We start from the raw sequence: 6,943 nt of genomic DNA, 5'->3' as shown, positions 1-6,943 counted from the left end.
TTCCAATGATTTTGATTCCCATAGTAGGTGTTTCTATTACTATTGTTCTTGTGGTTTCGCCCGTTGCCATTACCATTACCATTATTCGACGAATTATTCCCATAATGGTGTCTGTCCTCTTCGATAACCAAATCTAAAGAGTCCAGTACAGATAGAAAATGTTCCGCGTTGTCTTCAGGAATGTGAAACAATTTCTCCTTTAGATCACGCGGTAACTTCTCCTTTAATATCTTTAAAGCATCACACTCAGGAATTGGTGTGGATAAATATTTCACTTTGTCCAGATACTTTTAGAAATATTTCCGCAAAGTACCGCCTTTCCTATTAAATGGCTCAGAACTATAAACTTCTTTTCTTAATCGTTCTTGTACCCCACGCGAAAAATACTTGTTTAGAAAAGCTTGTTCAAGTTCATCGAAGGAGCTGCATTGTTCAGCTTTGTGTGTCGCGAACAACGCTGGCTCACCTTGAATATGGGTAATGGTAAATACAATTTTCTGGCAACGGCCTTGCCGCAATGGGTACACCGGTTCCCGTCAGATCACCGAAGGTAAGCGCTGTCGGGCGTGGCCGGCACTTGGATGGGTGACCATCCGGGCCGCCATGAGCTGTTGCCATTTTTCTGGGTGCACTCAGCCTCGTGATGCCAATTGAGGAGCTACTCGACCGAATAGCAGCGGCTCCGGTCAAAGAAAACCATCATAACGACCGGGAGAGCGGTGTGCTGACCCCACGCCCCTCCTATCCGCATCCTCATCAGAGGATGATACGGCGGTCGGATGGCCCCGATGGGTCACATGTGGCCTGAAGACGGAGTGCTCTCTAAAGACAATTTCCTCCCTTTCGTTCCAACTTTTTGGCATTATTCCGCGGATCCCTTTGATAAACACAATTGGATGGGGTCCGTTCTTATCTTTGGTAAACTTCTGAAACTGTGAATTCTTCACTAAAGCATCCTGAGTGACCAATGATTGTGTATGGTCTTGATAAACGGATGTTACTCCACGTATTGGATTGAAATTATTACCGTCTGCCCCCTACTTTCAGTTAAAGGCGTTTCATAATGATCAGGGCGTGTTTCTGTGATACTAACACACTCTGGTGAACTGTTATGAGATGTTTGCATACGTGTTTCATTAAGCACTTTCTGCACGTTTTGTAATTCAGTCTGCAGTTCATGAATCTTTGTGTTGTTTTCATGTATCAGTTGTGTTCCTGCTCGTTGTAATATCACAGGTAGTTCCTTCTGTATAACAGTACTAATTTGTTTATCTTTGTCTTTGTCTTTTAGCCATGTGTTGAATGTGGTCACAACGCATTCTTCTTGTGCTTTGCATTATTGTTCTATTACGTTTTGATTATCAACCGTAAGGTTTTCTGTACGTGTACTTATGTTGCGTATTTCTGCTTCCAAAGAAGTGTGTGTTTGTTGTAATTTGTCCACATCCTGGGTTACTTGCTTTAAATTCTGTGGTAAGTCATGGTATGTTTGTTGCATACTTGAAATGTTGTTCTGTACAGCAGACAACTGGGCATTTATTTGCTGTCGCAGCTGGCGATCGTGTTCTTTTAACCGGTTTTCAAGCTTTTGATCTATCTCTTTTGAGAACTGTGAAAAGCTTAACTGCGTACGCTCGTATAATTGACTGATGCGTTCATCCAAGGTCCTAATCCGTTCATCTACTCTGCTAATCCGTTTATCTAAATTATTATTAATCTCAGTTGCAAGCTGTTTAGCAGTTTGTTGTTCACGCTGTATCTGTAATTGTTCCTGTATTTTAAACATTGTTCCATTTTCATCATTAAGAGAGAAAATGGATCCATTAGTATTTGTGTTGGCTCTACCGTTGGTAAATTGACTGTAACTGGTAACAATAAAATTATAATTACATTTTTAATATCATGAATACTTCTTTAAATCATGAAAATAAGGTTTGACATCGTCGTAATATTAATTTTCATCGTTGTAGCACTACAAGGCTTTGAACTAAGTCTCATTCTTGACTTTAATCGTTTTGTCATGTCGGTAGTTTGGCGCTCTCTCTCCTGCCTGAAATATGTTGATTGACAGAGACTGCATGGATCCGTAACAGTTTCTAATCATTTTTAAAATAGAACAGATGAATTGATTATTTTCCAAACAAATGTGTATAATGTATATTTGGTAAAAAATTTGGACCCGCCTCCATAGCCACACGATATGGTGTGTATGGTGTGGTGTCACGAGCCACGAGCCCGCAACTACTAAGGTTCGAGTTCCCCCGTGGGCATGTATGTTTCTGTGACGTCTGTAGACTAAGTTAGGATAGGATAGGGTAGAGTAAGTCGTCTGTAACGACTCCAGTTATCGATCAGATTAAACGCTAAAAAAAAAAAAAGTTTAGGCAAAAATCACGTATTTTCGTGTACGATATTCACTTTTGCCTCGTGTATCGTACAAATGGCGAAATTCTCGTATGCGTACGAGAATTCTTGTACATATCACAACCCTGGCTGCTACTACTACTGCCGACACTACTCTCCGGTCTGCGATTCTATTTTAACTTACGGCAGCGCGTGAGCAATCCATCGAAGTTATATCTGCTCGAGTGCGCTAACAATAAATTCCTTAGTCATGGACCTCTTACAAACTGAAAATCGACCAGCACTGATGGCGGGGGAAGTTGCCTTTCCCGGTAGACCACTAACGATAACTGCTGTGCAGGATGACTTAGAATCGATTTCTCCTCTAGACCTGCAGAACAGTGTGCAGAGTTTATGTAGATTCTGTCCATTTGCATTACCTGCGTTAGTGTTGTTAGTAACATGTATCCTTTTAGTGTTAACGCAGTATGTGGAAACTAAGCATCCTCCAGATATAGTCAGCGCACTGCCTCGCCAGTGTTTCATAAGACGCACTGTGGGGGTCGGCGTAGTTTTGTGAGACACCCTGTAGTTGCGTCTTGTGACGTAGTGGAAGGAGGGGAGTGTACGAACATCATCCGGCATCTACATTAAGCACTCAGTCTTCAGGCGAGAAGTGGCCCATTGGGACCATCCGACCGCCGTGTCATCCTCAAATGAGGATGGGGATAGGAGGGGCGTGTGGTCATCACACCGATCTCCCGCTATTTACGATTGTTTTCTGTGACCGGTGACGCTACTATTCGGTCGAGTAGCTCCTCAATTGGCATCACGAGGCTGAGTGCAACCCGAAAAATGGCAACAGCGCATGGCGACCCAGATGGTCACCCAAGCAAGTGCTGGTCACGCCCGACAGCGCTTAACTTCGGTGAGCTCACGGGAACCGGTGCATCCACTGCGGCAAGGCCGTTGCCGGCATCTGCCTTAACACGCGCTTATACCCCGTACATCCCTCCTCCCCTCCCCCTTCATTTATTTCACCCCTGAAACGCAATTTACTGTCTAATACGACTCTCCTGCACTCAGACATTGTACAAACATTTAATAATTGTTCTAACCCACTTCATTTAAAGATAAACATTAATTTTATACCGTCAAAACAATATTTTTAATAATCCGCACTTTTTTCGAACCTAGTACTAGTACTAGAGAAAAAAAGTATTAATAGGAAATGTTTTGTAGGAAATTTAATGTATTTTCATTTTGTGATATGACAGATTTTCGCTAGAAGGCGAGGTTTTCGAGTTATTCGAGAAAAATATAAAAATTTTGACTTTTAAACGCCCCGCCCCCCTCCCGTCCCTTCCCTCAACGCTCACACTCCATCTTTCAGAATTTTTAGTCTGTTGTTCAGGATACTCTCTCCTAACACTGCCCAAAAATTTACGACCACACTTTTTTTCCCTCTAATCGACCTTTATTTTAATCCCTGTTGGCTGGGATAAAAGAGAGCAATGAGTTGCCACTGATTTGCATGTGTACTTCAATAACTGAAAGAGCATCACGCCTGTTTCTTGTACTTGCAGCAGATGCTAATGGAACTATTGTTTCGTTTTCGATTCAATGTAGATATTCACATTCCATTCCTGCCACGCTTCGAGCCGCAGGATCTGTTCTGAATGCATCCACCGCCTCGATGATCTCTTACATTCTTTTCTTGCCTTTGGAAACGTGGTTAAGAGTTTTTTCTTCGACATCTTTCAAATGGTACAAATGGCTCTGAGCACTATAGGACTCAACTGCTGAGGTCATTAGTCCCCTAGAACTTAGAACTAGTTAAACCTAACTAACCTAAGGACATCACAAACATCCATGCCCGAGGCAGGATTCGAACCTGCGACCGTAGCGGTCTTGCGGTTCCAGACTGCAGCGCCTTTAACCGCACGGCCACTTCGGCCGGCTCGACATCTTTCTTTATACTATACAATCGACCCAGAGTCTGTTAAAACTTGAATTTCACCCTTTAATGAATTCATTGCTTAAAATGAGCCATCTGCAACTTGGGGAGTCTCTCTTGTCTGAAGATCTCTCATCAGGATTTCTTCGTGTTGAGAAGTATGAACCATTTACACGTTGCGAACGAACTAATGGAGCGGAAAAATCAGTAGGAAATAGCACGTTGTTTGGAATTCATGCTTTTGTGAATAATTTTTTGACTCCGTCTTAACGACATCTGAGTTAATAGTCATTGAGAGACGAATCTGATTCATCGTACATTAGTAGACTGGAGTAGTAGACTATGGAATGTTTCGTCTTACACATGTACATCTACGTACATACGCCGCAAGCCACCGTACAGAGCGTGGTGGAGGGTATCCTGTACCACTACTAGCCATTTTCTTTCCCTTCCGATCGCAAACAGAGCGAAGGAAAAATGACCGTGTATATGCCTCTGCAAGAGCCCTCACTTCTCGGATTTTATCTTCATTCAGATGGTTAAAATGGCTCTGAGCACAGTGGGACTTAACATCTGAGCTCATCAGTCCCCTAGACTTAGAACTACTCAAACCTAACTAACCTAAGGACATCACACACATTCATGCCGGAGGCAGGATTCGAACCTGCGACCGTAGCGGTCGCTCGGCTCCAGACTGTAGCGCCTAGAACCGCTCGGCCACAACGGCCGGCTTATCTTCATTGTCTTGATGTGAAATGTGCAGAATCGTTCTGCAGCCAGCTTGACATGCCGTTTCTCTAAATTTCCTCAGTTGTGTTCCTCGAAAAGAACATCATCAGCTTCCCTCCAGGGATTCGTTTGAGTTCCCGAAGAGTCTCCGTAATATTTACGTGTTGTTTGAACGTGCCGGTAACAAATCTAGCAGCCCGCCTTTTGAATTGCTTCGGTGTCTTCCTCTAATCCGACCTGGTGCGGATCCCCATCACTAGAGCACTGCTCAAGAACAGGTGGCACCAGCATCCTCTATGCGGCCTCCGTTACAAAAAAAAAAAAAAAATGGTTCAAATGGCTCTGAGCACTATGGGACTTAACTTCTAAGGTCATCAGTCCCCTAGAACTTAGAACTACTTAAACCTAACTAACCTAAGGACATCACACACATCCATGCCCGAGGCAGGATTCGAATCTATGACCGTAGCGGTCGCGCGGTTCCAGACTGTAGCGCCTAGAACCGCTCGGCCACTCCGGCCGGCGCCTCCGTTACAGATGAACCATACTTTCCTAGAACTCTCTCCCAATAAACCGAAATGGATCTTTCGCCTTTTCTACCAATATTCTTAAATGTTCGTTCCATTTCATATCGCTTTGCAACGTTACGCCCAGATATTTAAACAACGCGACTTGTCAAACAGGACACTACTAATCGTATATGCGAACATTAGGGGGTTTGTTTTTCCTATTAGTCCATATAAGCTTACATTTTTCTACATTTTTAGCTTCCTGCCATTAATAAGATCAGCTAGGAATTTTGTCTACGTTCACTTCTATCGTCCTACAGTCACTCAATTCGGGACCTTCCTGTAGACCGCAGCATTATCAACAAACAGCCGCAGATTACTGCGCACCTGTCCACCAGATCATTTATCTATATAGAAAGTAATAGCAGTCCTATCACATTTCTTCCTTGGGGCACTCCTGACGGTAACCTTGTCTCTGATGAACACTCGCCATCGTGGACAGCGTGCTGGATTCTATTACTGAAGAAGTCTTTGAGCGACTCATATTTGGGAACCTATTCCATTAGATTTTATCAGTATAATGACACATTCAGAATTGAGGGGAAGTCACTTAGGATTTTATATCACCAAAACTGTTCTTATCAGTTCCAAAGGAAATTTTGGGGCACTTAAGCCAGAAAATAACGAATGAGTACACGTCAATGGAAGATACCTGAAGCAATTTCGTTTTGATGATGTCCGTGGTCTGCTTGATTCTGGTGCAGATAGACAGAGCGAAGAACGTAATAGAATCAGGGTGAGGGTAGGACAAAAATCAATTATTGTAAAAGTACAATAACTGTATCTTGAAAAAAAAATTGCGCAAGTTAGCAGTGAAGTTGATGACATTGACTGGATGGACACACAAAGAAAGAAACTGAAGTTTTAAAATGGTCTAGTGCTGTTGAGAAAGTAAACCAGGTTTCGGAAAATAAAACGAAAGTTTACAATCAATGCGTACTTCTTATTTTACAGATAGTAATGCAAAAAAAAAAAAAAATTGAAACTGAGGGTTGTTCATTGGACGAACGGGAATTACTATGGGAGATAGGAAGGGAAACAAGTGGAGGAGCTACGTGATTGTCTATACTATCTGATCAAGCTCGCAGGCACCACTGTGTAATGAGGAATTGATCACTAGACGTCACGATAGTCGGATTTGCCAGTGCAAACAGAAGCAGGGTGTGTTGTGGTTTCAGAAGAGAATAAATAACAGCGGATTGTGTGGATCAGAATGGTTCAAATGGCTCTAAGCACTATGGGACTTAACATCTGAGGTCATCAGTCCCCTAGACTTAGAATCTACTTAAACCTAAGTAACCTAAGGACATCACACACATCCACGTCCGAGGCAGGATTCGAACCT

The 6,943-nt window shown here is 42.8% G+C and overlaps 2 pseudogenes; one reads left to right on the top strand and one right to left on the bottom strand.

Moving 5' to 3' along the window:
• Positions 1-499: 499 nt before the first annotated feature.
• On the top strand, positions 500-617 carry LOC126163652 (5S ribosomal RNA; annotated as a pseudogene).
• Positions 618-3,199: 2,582 nt separating this feature from the next.
• On the bottom strand, positions 3,200-3,317 carry LOC126163265 (5S ribosomal RNA; annotated as a pseudogene).
• Between the last annotated feature and the right edge of the window lie 3,626 nt (positions 3,318-6,943).

Source organism: Schistocerca cancellata, chromosome 2 (genome assembly GCF_023864275.1).
Source record: "Schistocerca cancellata isolate TAMUIC-IGC-003103 chromosome 2, iqSchCanc2.1, whole genome shotgun sequence".
Classification (NCBI taxonomy): Eukaryota; Metazoa; Arthropoda; class Insecta; order Orthoptera; family Acrididae; genus Schistocerca; species Schistocerca cancellata.
This window is presented reverse-complemented; position numbering and strand designations above follow the sequence as displayed.